This window comes from Colletes latitarsis, chromosome 1 (assembly GCF_051014445.1).
Source record: "Colletes latitarsis isolate SP2378_abdomen chromosome 1, iyColLati1, whole genome shotgun sequence".
Taxonomy (NCBI): domain Eukaryota; kingdom Metazoa; phylum Arthropoda; class Insecta; order Hymenoptera; family Colletidae; genus Colletes; species Colletes latitarsis.
In genome coordinates this window covers 33,224,762-33,242,398 of record NC_135134.1, presented here as the reverse complement: position 1 = coordinate 33,242,398, position 17,637 = coordinate 33,224,762, and positions in this window count along the sequence as shown.

Sequence of the window (17,637 nt, the reverse complement as noted above, 5' to 3'; positions counted from 1 at the left end):
GGATAAAACCGGTTAGGTCTGGGTTAGGTCTGGGCTATACCCGCATCTGGCACATGATTTTGCCTTCTGCGCATACTTGTTGGCCAGATCCTGGGTTTTTTCGGGTTTGAATCACGTAGTAATGTGGTACCACACTGAAACAGGCTATTAAACCTGGTTTCGATCAATATTTTAGTCGGTAACACCGGTTTGGTCTGGGTTATGGCTGGGTTATGCCAGCATCAGGCTCATGATATTGCCTTCTTCGCATACTTGTTGGCCAGATCCTGGGTTTTTTCGGGTTTGGATCACGTGGTAATGTGGCACCACACTGAAGCAGGCTATTAAACCTGGTTTCGATCAATATTTTAGAGGATATCACCGCTTAGGTCTGGGTTAGGTCTGGGTTATGCCCGCATCTGGCTCATCATTTTGCCTTTTCCGCATTCTTGATGGCCAGATCCTTGGTTTTATCTGGTTTGAATCACGTAGTAATATGGTACCGCACTGAAACAGGCTATTAAACCTGGTTTCGATGAATATTTTGGCGGCTAAAACCGGTTATGTGTGGGTTAGGTCTGGGTTATGCCCGCATCTGGCTCATGATTTTGCCTTTTCCGCATTCTTGTTGGCCAGATCCTTGGTATTCTCTGGTTTGAATCACGTAGTAATGTGGCACCACACTGAAACAGGCTATTAAACCTGGTTTCGATCAATATTTTAGTCGGTAACGCCGGTTTGGTCTGGGTTATGTCTGGGTTATGCCAGCATCAGGCTCATGATATTGCCTTCTTCGCATACTTGTTGGCCAGATCCTGGGTTTTTTCGGGTTTGAATCACGTGGTAATGTGGCACCACATTGAAACAGTCAATTATACCGGGATTCGATCAATATTTTAGAGGATATCACCGGTTAGGTCTGGGTTAGGTCTGGGTTAGGTCTGGGTTATGCCCGCATCTGGCTCCTAATTTTGTCTTCTTTGCATACTTGTTGGCAAGATCTTGGGTTTTTTCGAGTATGAATCACGTAGTAATGTGGTACCACACAGTAGCAGTCAATTAAACCTGGCTTCGGTCAGTATTTTAGTCGGTAACACCGGTTACGTCTGGGTTAGGTCTGGATTATGCGCGCATTTTGCTCATGATTTTGCCTGTTCCGCATTCTTGTTGGCCAGATCCTTGGTATTCTCTTGATTTAATCACGTAGTAATGTGGTACCACACTTAAACAGGCTATTAAACCTGGTTTCGATCAATATTTTAGTCTGTAACAACGGTTAGGTCCGGGTTAGGTCTGGGTTATGCCCGCATCTGGCTCATGATTTTGCCATCTTCGCATACTTGATGGCCAGATCCTGGGTTTTTTCGGGTTTGAATCACGTAGTAAAGTGGTACCACACTGAAACAGACAATTAAACCTGGTTTCGATGAATATTTTGGAGGCTAAAACCGGTTAGGTGTGGGTTATGTCTGGTTTATGCCCGCATCTGGCTCATGATTTTGCCTTTTCCGCATTCTTGTTGGCCAGATCCTGGGTTTTTTCGGGTTTGAATCACATAGTAATGTGGTACCACACTAAAACAGTCAATTAAACCTGGTTTCGATCCACATTATAGAGCATACCACCGGCTAGGACTGGGTTAGGGCTGGGTTATGCCCGCATCTGGCTCATGATTTTGTCTTCTTCGCACACTTGTTGGCCAGATCCTGGGTTTTTTTCGGGTTTCAATCACGTGGTAATGTGGTACCACATTGAAACAGTCAATTAAACCTGGTTTCGATCAATATTTTAGAGGATAAAACCGGTTAGGTGTGGGTTAGGGCTGGGTTATGCCCGCACGTGGCTCATGATTTTGTCTTCTTCGCACACTTGTTGGCCAGATCCTGGGTTTTTTTCGGGTTTCAATCATGTGGTAATGTGGTACCATATTGAAACAGTCAATTAAACCTGGTTTCGATCAATATTTTAGTCGGTAACACCGGTTTGGTCTGGGTTATGTCTGGGTTATGCCAGCATCAGGCTCATGATATTGCCTTTTTCACATTCTTGGGGGCCAGATCCTGGGTTTTTTCGGGTTTGAATCACGTAGTAATGTGTTACCACATTGAAACAGTCAATTAAACCGGGTTTCGATCAATATTTTACAGGATAAAACCGGTTAGGTCCGGGTTATGCCCGGGTTATGCCCGCATCTGGCTCATGATTTTGCCTTTTCCGCATTTTTGTTGGCCAGATCCTTGGTGTACTATGGTTTGAATCACGTAGTAATATGCTACCACACTGAAACAGGCTATTAAACCTGGTTTCGATCAATATTTTAGAGGATAAAACCGGTTAGGTCTGGGATAGGTCTGGCCTATACCCGCATCTGGCTCATGACTTTGCCTTCTGCGCATGCTTGTTGGCCAGATCCTGGGTTTTTTCGGGTTTGAATCACGTAGTAATGTGGTACCGCACTGAAACAGACAATTAAACCAGGTTTCGATGAATATTTTGGAGGCTAAAACCGGTTAGGTCCGGGTTATGACCGGGTTATGCCCGCATCTGGCTCATGATTTTGCCTTCTGCGCATACTTGTTGGCCAGATCCTGGGTTTTTTCGGGTTTGAATCACGTAGTAATGTGGTACCACACTGAAACACTCAATTAAACCTGGTTTCGATACACAATTTAGAGCATACCACCGGTTAGATCTGGGTTAGGGCTGGGTTATGCCCGCATCTGGCTCATGATTTAGTCTTCTTCGCACACTTGTTGGCCAGATCCTGGGTTTTTTCGGGTTTGAATCACGTAGTAATGTGGTACCACACTGAAACGGTCAATTAAACATGGTTTCGATCCACATTTTAGAGCATACCACCGGTTAGGTCTGGGTTAGGGCTGGGTTATGCCCGCATCTGGCTCATGATTTAGTCTTCTTCGCACACTTGCTGGCCAGATCCTGGGTTTTTTCGGGTTTGAATCACGTAGTAATGTGGTACCACACTGAAACGGTCAATTAAACATGGTTTCGATCCACATTTTAGAGCATACCACCGGTTAGGTCTGGGTTAGGGCTGGGTTATGCCCGCATCTGGCTCATAATTTAGTCTTCTTCGCACACTTGTTGACCAGATCCTGGGTTTTTTCGGGTTTCAATCACGTGGTAATGTTGCACCACATTGAAACAGCCAATTAAACCTGGTTTCGATCAATATTTTAGAGGATATCACCGGTTAGGTCTGGGTTTGGTCTGGGTTAGGTCTGGGTTATGTCCGCATCTGGCTCATGATTTAGTCTTCTTCGCACACTTGTTGGCCAGATCCTGGGTTTTTTCGGGTTTGAATCACATAGTAATGTGGTACCACACTAAAACAGTCAATTAAACCTGGTTTCGATCCACATTATAGAGCATACCAACGCCTAGGTCTGGGTTAGGGCTGGGTTATGCCCGCATCTGGCTCATGATTTAGTCTTCTTCGCACACTTGTTGGCCAGATCCTGGGTTTTTTCGGGTTTGAATCAAGTAGTAATGTGGTACCACACTGAAACGGTCAATTAAACATGGTTTCGATCAATATTTTAGAGGATAAAACCGCTTAGGTCTGGGTTATGTCCGGGTTATGCCCGCATCTGGCTCATCATTTTGCCTTTTCCGCATTCTTGATGGCCATATCCATGGTTTTATCTGGTTTGAATCACGTAGTAAAGTGGTACCACACTGATACAGACAATTAAACCAGGTTTCGATGAATATTTTCGAGGCTAAAACCGGTTAGGTGTGGGTTAGGTCTGGGTTATGCCCGCATCTGGCTCATGATTTTGCCTTTTCCGCATTTTTGTTGGCCAGATTCTTGGTAATTTCTGGTTTGAATCACGTAGTAATGTGGTACCACACTGAAGCAGGCTATTAAACCTGGTTTCGATCAATATTGTAGTCGGTAACAACGGATAGATCTGGGTTAGGTCTGGGTTATGCCCGCATCTGGCTCCTAATTTTGTCTTCTTTGCATACTTGTTGGCAAGATCTTGGGTTTTTTCGAGTATGAATCACGTAGTAATGTGGTACCACACAGTAGCAGTCAATTAAACCTGGCTTCGGTCAGTATTTTAGTCGGTAACACCGGTTACGTCTGGGTTAGGTCTGGATTATGCGCGCATTTTGCTCATGATTTTGCCTGTTCCGCATTCTTGTTGGCCAGATCCTTGGTATTCTCTTGATTTAATCACGTAGTAATGTGGTACCACACTTAAACAGGCTATTAAACCTGGTTTCGATCAATATTTTAGTCTGTAACAACGGTTAGGTCCGGGTTAGGTCTGGGTTATGCCCGCATCTGGCTCATGATTTTGCCATCTTCGCATACTTGATGGCCAGATCCTGGGTTTTTTCGGGTTTGAATCACGTAGTAAAGTGGTACCACACTGAAACAGACAATTAAACCTGGTTTCGATGAATATTTTGGAGGCTAAAACCGGTTAGGTGTGGGTTATGTCTGGTTTATGCCCGCATCTGGCTCATGATTTTGCCTTTTCCGCATTCTTGTTGGCCAGATCCTGGGTTTTTTCGGGTTTGAATCACATAGTAATGTGGTACCACACTAAAACAGTCAATTAAACCTGGTTTCGATCCACATTATAGAGCATACCACCGGCTAGGACTGGGTTAGGGCTGGGTTATGCCCGCATCTGGCTCATGATTTTGTCTTCTTCGCACACTTGTTGGCCAGATCCTGGGTTTTTTTCGGGTTTCAATCACGTGGTAATGTGGTACCACATTGAAACAGTCAATTAAACCTGGTTTCGATCAATATTTTAGAGGATAAAACCGGTTAGGTGTGGGTTAGGGCTGGGTTATGCCCGCACGTGGCTCATGATTTTGTCTTCTTCGCACACTTGTTGGCCAGATCCTGGGTTTTTTTCGGGTTTCAATCATGTGGTAATGTGGTACCATATTGAAACAGTCAATTAAACCTGGTTTCGATCAATATTTTAGTCGGTAACACCGGTTTGGTCTGGGTTATGTCTGGGTTATGCCAGCATCAGGCTCATGATATTGCCTTTTTCACATTCTTGTGGGCCAGATCCTGGGTTTTTTCGGGTTTGAATCACGTAGTAATGTGTTACCACATTGAAACAGTCAATTAAACCGGGTTTCGATCAATATTTTACAGGATAAAACCGGTTAGGTCCGGGTTATGTCCGGGTTATGCCCGCATCTGGCTCATGATTTTGCCTTTTCCGCATTTTTGTTGGCCAGATCCTTGGTGTACTCTGGTTTGAATCACGTAGTAATATGCTACCACACTGAAACAGGCTATTAAACCTGGTTTCGATCAATATTTTAGAGGATAAAACCGGTTAGGTCTGGGATAGGTCTGGCCTATACCCGCATCTGGCTCATGACTTTGCCTTCTGCGCATGCTTGTTGGCCAGATCCTGGGTTTTTTTGGGTTTGAATCACGTAGTAATGTGGTACCGCACTGAAACAGACAATTAAACCAGGTTTCGATGAATATTTTGGAGGCTAAAACCGGTTAGGTGTGGGTTAGGTCTGGGTTATGCCCGCATCTGGATCCTAATTTTGTCTTCTTTGCATACTTGTTGGCAAGATCTTGGGTTTTTTCGAGTATGAATCACGTAGTAATGTGGTACCACACAGTAGCAGTCAATTAAACCTGGCTTCTGTCAGTATTTTAGTCGGTAACACCGGTTTGGTCTGGGTTATGTCTGGGTCATGCCAGCATCAGGCTCATGATATTGCCTTCTTCGCATTCTTGTGGGCCAGATCCTGGGTTTTTTCGGGTTTGAATCACGTAGTAATGTGTTACCACATTGAAACAGTCAATTAAACCGCGTTTCGATCAATATTTTACAGGATAAAACCGGTTAGGTCCGGGTTATGACCGGGTTATGCCCGCATCTGGCTCATGATTTTGCCTTCTGCGCATACTTGTTGGCCAGATCCTGGGTTTTTTCGGGTTTGAATCACGTAGTAATGTGGTACCACACTGAAACACTCAATTAAACCTGGTTTCGATACACAATTTAGAGCATACCACCGGTTAGATCTGGGTTAGGGCTGGGTTATGCCCGCATCTGGCTCATGATTTAGTCTTCTTCGCACACTTGTTGGCCAGATCCTGGGTTTTTTCGGGTTTGAATCACGTAGTAATGTGGTACCACACTGAAACGGTCAATTAAACATGGTTTCGATCCACATTTTAGAGCATACCACCGGTTAGGTCTGGGTTAGGGCTGGGTTAGGTCTGGGTTATGTCCGCATCTGGCTCATGATTTAGTCTTCCTCGCACACTTGTTGGCCAGATCCTGGGTTTTTTCGGGTTTCAATCACGTGGTAATGTGGCACCACATTGAAACAGTCAATTAAACCTGGTTTCGATCAATATTTTAGAGGATATCATCGGTTAGGTCTGGGTTAGGTCTGGGTTAGGTCCTCATCTGGCTCATGATTTTGCCTTCTGCGCATACTTGTTGGCCAGATCCTGGGTTTTTTCGGGTTTGAATCACGTAGTAATGTGGTACCACACTGAAACACTCAATTAAACCTGGTTTCGATCCACTTTATAGAGCATACCAACGGCTAGGTCTGGGTTAGGGCTGGGTTATGCCCGCATCTGGCTCATGATTTAGTCTTCTTCGCACACTTGTTGGCCAGATCCTGGGTTTTTTCGGTTTTGAATCACGTAGCAATGTGGTACCACACTGAAACGGTCAATTAAACATGGTTTCGATCAATATTTTAGAGGATAAAACCGCTTAGGTCTGGGTTATGTCCGGGTTATGCCCGCATCTGGCTCATCATTTTGCCTTTTCCGCATTCTTGATGGCCATATCCTTGGTTTTATCTGGTTTGAATCACGTAGTAAAGTGGTACCACACTGATACAGACAATTAAACCAGGTTTCGATGAATATTTTCGAGGCAAAAACCGGTTAGGTGTGGGTTAGGTCTGGGTTATGCCCGCATCTGGCTCATGATTTTGCCTTTTCCGCATTCTTGTTGGCCAGATCCTGGGGTTTTTCGGGTTTGAATCACATAGTAATGTGGTACCACACTAAAACAGTCAATTAAACCTGGTTTCGATCCACATTATAGTGCATACCACCGGCTAGGTCTGGGTTAGGGCTAGGTTATGCCCGCATCTGGCTCATGATTTTGTCTTCTTCGCACACTTGATGGCCAGATCCTGGGTTTTTTTCGGTTTTCAATCACGTGGTAATGTGGTACCACATTGATACAGTCAATTAAACCTGGTTTCGATCAATATTTTAGTCGGTAACACCGGTTTGGTCTGGGTTATGTCAGGGTTATGCCAGCATCAGGCTCATGAAATTGCCTTTTTCGCATTCTTGTGGGCCAGATCCTGGGTTTTTTCGGGTTTGAATCACGTAGTAATGTGTTACTACATTGAAACAGTCAATTATACCGGGTTTCGATCAATATTTTACAGGATAAAACCGGTTTGGTCTGGGTTATGTCTGGGTTATGCCAGCATCAGGCTCATGATTTTGCCTTCTGCGCATACTTGTTGGCCAGATCCAGGGTTTTTTCGGGTTTGAATCACGTAGTAATGTGGTACCACACTGAAACAGTCAATTAAACCTGGTTTCGATCAATATTTTAGTCGGTGACACCGGTTTGGTCTGGGTTAAGTCTGGGTTATGCCAGCATCAGGCTCATGATATTGCATTCTTCGCATTCTTGTGGGCCAGATCCTGGGTTTTTTCGGGTTTGAATCACGTAGTAATGTGTTGCCACATTGAAACAGTCAATTAAACCGCGTTTCGATCAATATTTTACAGGATAAAACCGGTTAGGTCCGGGTTATGTCCGGGTTATGCCCGCATCTGGCTCATGATTTTGCCTTTTCCGCATTCTTGTTGGCCAGATCCTTGGTGTTCTCTGGTTTGAATCACGTAGTAATATGGTACCACACTGAAGCAGGCTATTAAACCTGGTTTCGATCAATATTTTAGAGGATAAAACCGGTTAGGTCTCGGTTAGGTCTGGGCTATACCCGCATCTGGCTCATGACTTTGCCTTCTGTGCATACTTGTTAGCCAGATCCTGGGTTTTTTCGGGTTTGAATCACGTAGTAATGTGGTACCACACTGAAACAGTCAATTAAACTTGGTTTCGATCCACAATTTAGAGCATACCACCGGTTAGGTCTGGGTTAGGGCTGGGTTATGCCCGCATCTGGCTCATGATTTAGTCTTCTTCGCATACTTGTTGGCCAGATCCTGGGTTTTTTCGGGTTTGAATCACGTAGTAATGTGGTACCACACTGAAACGGTCAATTAAACATGGTTTCGATCCACATTTTAGAGCATACCACCGGTTAGGTCTGGGTTAGGGCTGGGTTATGCCCGCATCTGGCTCATGATTTAGTCTTCTTCGCACACTTGTTGGCCAGATCCTGGGTTTTTTCGGGTTTCAATCACGTGGTAATGTGGTACCACATTGAAACAGTCAATTAAACCGGGTTTCGATCAATATTTTAGAGGATAAAACCGCTTAGGTCTGGGTTATGTCCGGGTTATGCCCGCATCTGGCTCATCATTTTGCCTTTTCCGCATTCTTGATGGCCATATCCTTGGTTTTATCTGGTTTGAATCACGTAGTAAAGTGGTACCACACTGATACAGACAATTAAACCAGGTTTCGATGCATATTTTGGAGGCTAAAACCGGTTAGGTCTGGGTTAGGGCTGGGTTATGCCCGCATCTGGCTCATGATTTAGTCTTCTTCGCACACTTGTTGGCCAGATCCTGGGTTTTTTCGGGTTTGAATCATGTAGTAATGTGGTACCACACTGAAACGGTCAATTAAACATGGTTTCGATCCACATTTTAGAGCATACCACCGGTTAGGTCTGGGTTAGGGCTGGGTTAGGTCTGGGTTATGTCCGCATCTGGCTCATGATTTTGCCTATTCCGCATTCTTGTTGGCCAGATCCTGGGTTTTTTCGGGTTTGAATCACATAGTAATGTGGTACCACACTAAAACAGTCAATTAAACCTGGTTTCGATGAATATTTTGGAGGCTAAAACCGGTTAGGTGTGGGTTAGGTCTGGTTTATGCCCGCATCTGGCTCATAATTTTGTCATTTCCGCATTCTTGTTGGCGAGATCCTGGGTTTTTCCGGGTTTGAATCACATAGTAATGTGGTACCACACTAAAACAGTCAATTAAACCTGGTTTCGATCCACATTATAGAGCATACCAACGGCTAGGTCTGGGTTAGGGCTGGGTTATGCCCGCATCTGGCTCATGATTTAGTCTTCTTCGCACACTTGTTGGCCAGATCCTGGGTTTTTTCGGGTTTGAATCACGTAGTAATGTGGTACCACACTGAAACGGTCAATTAAACATGGTTTCGATGAATATTTTAGAGGATAAAACCGCTTAGGTCTGGGTTATGTCCGGGTTATGCCCGCATCTGGCTCATCATTTTGCCTTTTCCGCATTCTTGATGGCCATATCCTTGGTTTTATCTGGTTTGAATCACGTAGTAAAGTGGTACCACACTGATACAGACAATTAAACCAGGTTTCGATGAATATTTTCGAGGCTAAAACCGGTTAGCTGTGGGTTAGGTCTGGGTTATGCCCGCATCTGGCTCATGATTTTGCATTTTCCGCATTCTTGTTGGCCAGATCCTGGGGTTTTTCGGGTTTGAATCACATAGTAATGTGGTACCACACTAAAACAGTCAATTAAACCTGGTTTCGATCCACATTATAGTGCATACCACCGGCTAGGTCTGGGTTAGGGCTAGGTTATGCCCGCATCTGGCTCATGATTTTGTCTTCTTCGCACACTTGTGGGCCAGATCCTGGGTTTTTTCGGGTTTGAATCACGTAGTAATGTGTTACTACATTGAAACAGTCAATTATACCGGGTTTCGACCAATATTTTACAGGATAAAACCGGTTTGGTCTGGGTTATGTCTGGGTTATGCCAGCATCAGGCTCATGATTTTGCCTTCTGCGCATACTTGTTGGCCAGATCCAGGGTTTTTTCGGGTTTGAATCACGTAGTAATGTGGTACCACACTGAAACAGTCAATTAAACCTGGTTTCGATCCACAATTTAGAGCATACCACCGGTTAGGTCTGGGTTAGGGCTGGGTTATGCCCGCATCTGGCTCATGATTTTGTCTTCTTCGCACACTTGATGGCCAGATCCTGGGTTTTTTCGGGTTTCAATCACGTGGTAATGTGGTACCACATTGAAACAGTGAATTAAACCGGGTTTCGATCAATATTTTAGAGGATAAAACCGCTTAGGTCTGGGTTATGTCCGGGTCATGCCCGCATCTGGCTCATCATTTTGCCTTTTCCGCATTCTTGATGGCCATATCCTTGGTTTCATCTGGTTTGAATCACGTAGTAATATGGTACCACATTGAAACAGTCAATTAAACCTGGTTTCGATCAATATTTTAGAGGATATCACCGGTTAGGTCTGGGTTAGGTCTGGGTTAGGTCTGGGTTATGTCCGCATCTGGCTCATGATTTAGTCTTCTTCGCACACTTGTTGGCCAGATCCTGGGTTTTTTCGGGTTTCAATCACGTGGTAATGTGGTACCACATTGAAGCAGTCAATTAAACCTGGTTTCGATCAATATTTTAGTCGGTGACACCGGTTTGGTCTGGGTTAAGTCTGGGTTATGCCAGCATCAGGCTCATGATATTGCATTCTTCGCATTCTTGTGGGCCAGATCCTGGGTTTTTTTCGGGTTTGAATCACGTAGTAATGTGTTACCACATTGAAACAGTCAATTAAACCGCGTTTCGATCAATATTTTACAGGATAAAACCGGTTAGGTCCGGGTTATGTCCGGGTTATGCCCGCATCTGGCTCATGATTTTGCCTTTTCCGCATTCTTGTTGGCCAGATCCTTGGTGTTCTCTGGTTTGAATCACGAAGTAATATGGTACCACACTGAAACAGGCTATTAAACCTGGTTTCGATCAATATTTTAGAGGATAAAACCGGTTAGGTCTCGGTTAGGTCTGGGCTATACCCGCATCTGGCTCATGACTTTGCCTTCTGCGCATACTTGTTGGCCAGATCCTGGGTTTTTTCGGGTTTGAATCACGTAGTAATGTGGTACCACACTGAAACAGTCAATTAAACCTGGTTTCGATCCACAATTTAGAGCATACCACCGGTTAGGTCTGGGTTAGGGCTGGGTTATGCCCGCATCTGGCTCATGATTTAGTCTTCTTCGCATACTTGTTGGCCAGATCCTGGGTTTTTTCGGGTTTGAATCACGTAGTAATGTGGTACCACACTGAAACGGTCAATTAAACATGGTTTCGATCCACATTTTAGAGCATACCACCGGTTAGGTCTGGGTTAGGGCTGGGTTATGCCCGCATCTGGCTCATGATTTAGTCTTCTTCGCACACTTGTTGGCCAGATCCTGGGTTTTTTCGGGTTTCAATCACGTGGTAATGTGGTACCACATTGAAACAGTCAATTAAACCGGGTTTCGATCAATATTTTAGAGGATAAAACCGCTTAGGTCTGGGTTATGTCCGGGTTATGCCCGCATCTGGCTCATCATTTTGCCTTTTCCGCATTCTTGATGGCCATATCCTTGGTTTTATCTGGTTTGAATCACGTAGTAAAGTGGTACCACACTGATACAGACAATTAAACCAGGTTTCGATGCATATTTTGGAGGCTAAAACCGGTTAGGTCTGGGTTAGGGCTGGGTTATGCCCGCATCTGGCTCATGATTTAGTCTTCTTCGCACACTTGTTGGCCAGATCCTGGGTTTTTTCGGGTTTGAATCATGTAGTAATGTGGTACCACACTGAAACGGTCAATTAAACATGGTTTCGATCCACATTTTAGAGCATACCACCGGTTAGGTCTGGGTTAGGGCTGGGTTAGGTCTGGGTTATGTCCGCATCTGGCTCATGATTTTGCCTATTCCGCATTCTTGTTGGCCAGATCCTGGGTTTTTTCGGGTTTGAATCACATAGTAATGTGGTACCACACTAAAACAGTCAATTAAACCTGGTTTCGATGAATATTTTGGAGGCTAAAACCGGTTAGGTGTGGGTTAGGTCTGGTTTATGCCCGCATCTGGCTCATAATTTTGTCATTTCCGCATTCTTGTTGGCGAGATCCTGGGTTTTTCCGGGTTTGAATCACATAGTAATGTGGTACCACACTAAAACAGTCAATTAAACCTGGTTTCGATCCACATTATAGAGCATACCAACGGCTAGGTCTGGGTTAGGGCTGGGTTATGCCCGCATCTGGCTCATGATTTAGTCTTCTTCGCACACTTGTTGGCCAGATCCTGGGTTTTTTCGGGTTTGAATCACGTAGTAATGTGGTACCACACTGAAACGGTCAATTAAACATGGTTTCGATGAATATTTTAGAGGATAAAACCGCTTAGGTCTGGGTTATGTCCGGGTTATGCCCGCATCTGGCTCATCATTTTGCCTTTTCCGCATTCTTGATGGCCATATCCTTGGTTTTATCTGGTTTGAATCACGTAGTAAAGTGGTACCACACTGATACAGACAATTAAACCAGGTTTCGATGAATATTTTCGAGGCTAAAACCGGTTAGCTGTGGGTTAGGTCTGGGTTATGCCCGCATCTGGCTCATGATTTTGCATTTTCCGCATTCTTGTTGGCCAGATCCTGGGGTTTTTCGGGTTTGAATCACATAGTAATGTGGTACCACACTAAAACAGTCAATTAAACCTGGTTTCGATCCACATTATAGTGCATACCACCGGCTAGGTCTGGGTTAGGGCTAGGTTATGCCCGCATCTGGCTCATGATTTTGTCTTCTTCGCACACTTGTGGGCCAGATCCTGGGTTTTTTCGGGTTTGAATCACGTAGTAATGTGTTACTACATTGAAACAGTCAATTATACCGGGTTTCGACCAATATTTTACAGGATAAAACCGGTTTGGTCTGGGTTATGTCTGGGTTATGCCAGCATCAGGCTCATGATTTTGCCTTCTGCGCATACTTGTTGGCCAGATCCAGGGTTTTTTCGGGTTTGAATCACGTAGTAATGTGGTACCACACTGAAACAGTCAATTAAACCTGGTTTCGATCCACAATTTAGAGCATACCACCGGTTAGGTCTGGGTTAGGGCTGGGTTATGCCCGCATCTGGCTCATGATTTTGTCTTCTTCGCACACTTGATGGCCAGATCCTGGGTTTTTTCGGGTTTCAATCACGTGGTAATGTGGTACCACATTGAAACAGTCAATTAAACCGGGTTTCGATCAATATTTTAGAGGATAAAACCGCTTAGGTCTGGGTTATGTCCGGGTCATGCCCGCATCTGGCTCATCATTTTGCCTTTTCCGCATTCTTGATGGCCATATCCTTGGTTTCATCTGGTTTGAATCACGTAGTAATATGGTACCACATTGAAACAGTCAATTAAACCTGGTTTCGATCAATATTTTAGAGGATATCACCGGTTAGGTCTGGGTTAGGTCTGGGTTAGGTCTGGGTTATGTCCGCATCTGGCTCATGATTTAGTCTTCTTCGCACACTTGTTGGCCAGATCCTGGGTTTTTTCGGGTTTCAATCACGTGGTAATGTGGTACCACATTGAAGCAGTCAATTAAACCTGGTTTCGATCAATATTTTAGTCGGTGACACCGGTTTGGTCTGGGTTAAGTCTGGGTTATGCCAGCATCAGGCTCATGATATTGCATTCTTCGCATTCTTGTGGGCCAGATCCTGGGTTTTTTCGGGTTTGAATCACATAGTAATGTGGTACCACACTAAAACAGTCAATTAAACCTGGTTTCGATGAATATTTTGGAGGCTAAAACCGGTTAGGTGTGGGTTAGGTCTGGTTTATGCCCGCATCTGGCTCATAATTTTGTCATTTCCGCATTCTTGTTGGCGAGATCCTGGGTTTTTCCGGGTTTGAATCACATAGTAATGTGGTACCACACTAAAACAGTCAATTAAACCTGGTTTCGATCCACATTATAGAGCATACCAACGGCTAGGTCTGGGTTAGGGCTGGGTTATGCCCGCATCTGGCTCATGATTTAGTCTTCTTCGCACACTTGTTGGCCAGATCCTGGGTTTTTTCGGGTTTGAATCACATAGTAATGTGGTACCACACTAAAACAGTCAATTAAACCTGGTTTCGATCCACATTATAGTGCATACCACCGGCTAGGTCTGGGTTAGGGCTAGGTTATGCCCGCATCTGGCTCATGATTTTGTCTTCTTCGCACACTTGTGGGCCAGATCCTGGGTTTTTTCGGGTTTGAATCACGTAGTAATGTGTTACTACATTGAAACAGTCAATTATACCGGGTTTCGACCAATATTTTACAGGATAAAACCGGTTTGGTCTGGGTTATGTCTGGGTTATGCCAGCATCAGGCTCATGATTTTGCCTTCTGCGCATACTTGTTGGCCAGATCCAGGGTTTTTTCGGGTTTGAATCACGTAGTAATGTGGTACCACACTGAAACAGTCAATTAAACCTGGTTTCGATCCACAATTTAGAGCATACCACCGGTTAGGTCTGGGTTAGGGCTGGGTTATGCCCGCATCTGGCTCATGATTTTGTCTTCTTCGCACACTTGATGGCCAGATCCTGGGTTTTTTCGGGTTTCAATCACGTGGTAATGTGGTACCACATTGAAACAGTCAATTAAACCGGGTTTCGATCAATATTTTAGAGGATAAAACCGCTTAGGTCTGGGTTATGTCCGGGTCATGCCCGCATCTGGCTCATCATTTTGCCTTTTCCGCATTCTTGATGGCCATATCCTTGGTTTCATCTGGTTTGAATCACGTAGTAATATGGTACCACATTGAAACAGTCAATTAAACCTGGTTTCGATCAATATTTTAGAGGATATCACCGGTTAGGTCTGGGTTAGGTCTGGGTTAGGTCTGGGTTATGTCCGCATCTGGCTCATGATTTAGTCTTCTTCGCACACTTGTTGGCCAGATCCTGGGTTTTTTCGGGTTTCAATCACGTGGTAATGTGGTACCACATTGAAGCAGTCAATTAAACCTGGTTTCGATCAATATTTTAGTCGGTGACACCGGTTTGGTCTGGGTTAAGTCTGGGTTATGCCAGCATCAGGCTCATGATATTGCATTCTTCGCATTCTTGTGGGCCAGATCCTGGGTTTTTTTCGGGTTTGAATCACGTAGTAATGTGTTACCACATTGAAACAGTCAATTAAACCGCGTTTCGATCAATATTTTACAGGATAAAACCGGTTAGGTCCGGGTTATGTCCGGGTTATGCCCGCATCTGGCTCATGATTTTGCCTTTTCCGCATTCTTGTTGGCCAGATCCTTGGTGTTCTCTGGTTTGAATCACGAAGTAATATGGTACCACACTGAAACAGGCTATTAAACCTGGTTTCGATCAATATTTTAGAGGATAAAACCGGTTAGGTCTCGGTTAGGTCTGGGCTATACCCGCATCTGGCTCATGACTTTGCCTTCTGCGCATACTTGTTGGCCAGATCCTGGGTTTTTTCGGGTTTGAATCACGTAGTAATGTGGTACCACACTGAAACAGTCAATTAAACCTGGTTTCGATCCACAATTTAGAGCATACCACCGGTTAGGTCTGGGTTAGGGCTGGGTTATGCCCGCATCTGGCTCATGATTTAGTCTTCTTCGCACACTTGTTGGCCAGATCCTGGGTTTTTTCGGGTTTGAATCACGTAGTAATGTGGTACCACACTGAAACGGTCAATTAAACATGGTTTCGATCCACATTTTAGAGCATACCACCGGTTAGGTCTGGGTTAGGGCTGGGTTATGCCCGCATCTGGCTCATGATTTAGTCTTCTTCGCACACTTGTTGGCCAGATCCTGGGTTTTTTCGGGTTTCAATCACGTGGTAATGTGGTACCACATTGAAACAGTCAATTAAACCGGGTTTCGATCAATATTTTAGAGGATAAAACCGCTTAGGTCTGGGTTATGTCCGGGTTATGCCCGCATCTGGCTCATCATTTTGCCTTTTCCGCATTCTTGATGGCTATACCCTTGGTTTTATCTGGTTTGAATCACGTAGTAAAGTGGTACCACACTGATACAGACAATTAAACCAGGTTTCGATGTATATTTTGGAGGCTAAAACCGGTTAGGTGTGGGTTAGGTCTGGGTTATGCCCGCATCTGGCTCATGATTTTGCCTTTTCCGCATTCTTGTTGGCCAGATTCTTGGTAATTTCTGGTTTGAATCACGTAGTAATGTGATACCACACTGAAGCAGGCTATTAAACCTGGTTTCGATCAATATTGTAGTCGGTAACAACGGATAGCTCTGGGTTAGGTCTGGGTTATGCCCGCATCTGGCTCCGAATTTTGTCTTCTTTGCATACTTGTTGGCAAGATCTTGGGTTTTTTCGAGTATGAATCACGTAGTAATGTGGTACCACACAGTAGCAGTCAATTAAACCTGGCTTCGGTCAGTATTTTAGTCGGTAACACCGGCTACGTCTGGGTTAGGTCTGGATTATGCCCGCATTTTGCTCATGATTTTGCCTGTTCCGCATTCTTGTTGGCCAGATCCTTGGTATTCTCTTGATTTAATCACGTAGTAATGTGGTACCACACTTAAACAGGCTATTAAACCTGGTTTCGATCAATATTTTAGTCGGTAACAACGGTTAGGTCCGGGATAGGTCTGGGTTATGCCCGCATCTGGCTCATGATTTTGCCATCTTCGCATACTTGATGGCCAGATCCTGGGTTTTTTCGGGTTTGAATCACGTAGTAAAGTGGTACCACACTGAAACAGACAATTAAACCTGGTTCCGATGAATATTTTGGAGGCTAAAACCGGTTAGGTGTGGGTTAGGTCTGGTTTATGCCCGCATCTGGCTCCTGATTTTGCATTTTCCGCATTCTTGTTCGCCAGATCCTGGGTTTTTTCGGGTTTGAATGACATAGTAATGTAGTACCACACTAAAACAGTCAATTAAACCTGGTTTCGATCCACATTATAGAGCATACCACCGGCTAGGTCTGGGATAGGGCTGGGTTATGCCCGCATCTGGCTCATGATTTTGTCTTCGTCGCACACTTGTTGGCCAGATCCTGGGTTTTTTTCGGGTTTCAATCACGTGGTAATGTGGTACCACATTGAAACAGTCAATTAAACCTGGTTTCGATCACTATTTTAGTCGGTAACACCGGTTTGGTCTGGGTTATGTCTGGGTTATGCCAGCATCAGGCTCATGATATTGCCTTTTTCGCATTCTTGTGGGCCAGATCCTGGGTTTTTTCGGGTTTGAATCACGTAGTAATGTGTTACCACATTGAAACAGTCAATTAAACCGGGTTACGATCAATATTTAACAGGATAAAACCGGTTTGGTCTGGGTTATGTCTGGGTTATGCCAGCATCAGGCTCATGATATTGCCTTCTTCGCATTCTTGTGGGCCAGATCCTGGGTTTGTTCGGGTTTGAATCACGTAGTAATGTGTTACCTCATTGAAACAGTCAATTAAACCGCGTTTCGATCAATATTTTACAGGATAAAACCGGTTAGGTCCGGGTTATGACCGGGTTATGCCCGCATCTGGCTCATGATTTTGCCTTTTCCGCATTCTTGTTGGCCAGATCCTTGGTGTTCCTTGGTTTGAATCACGT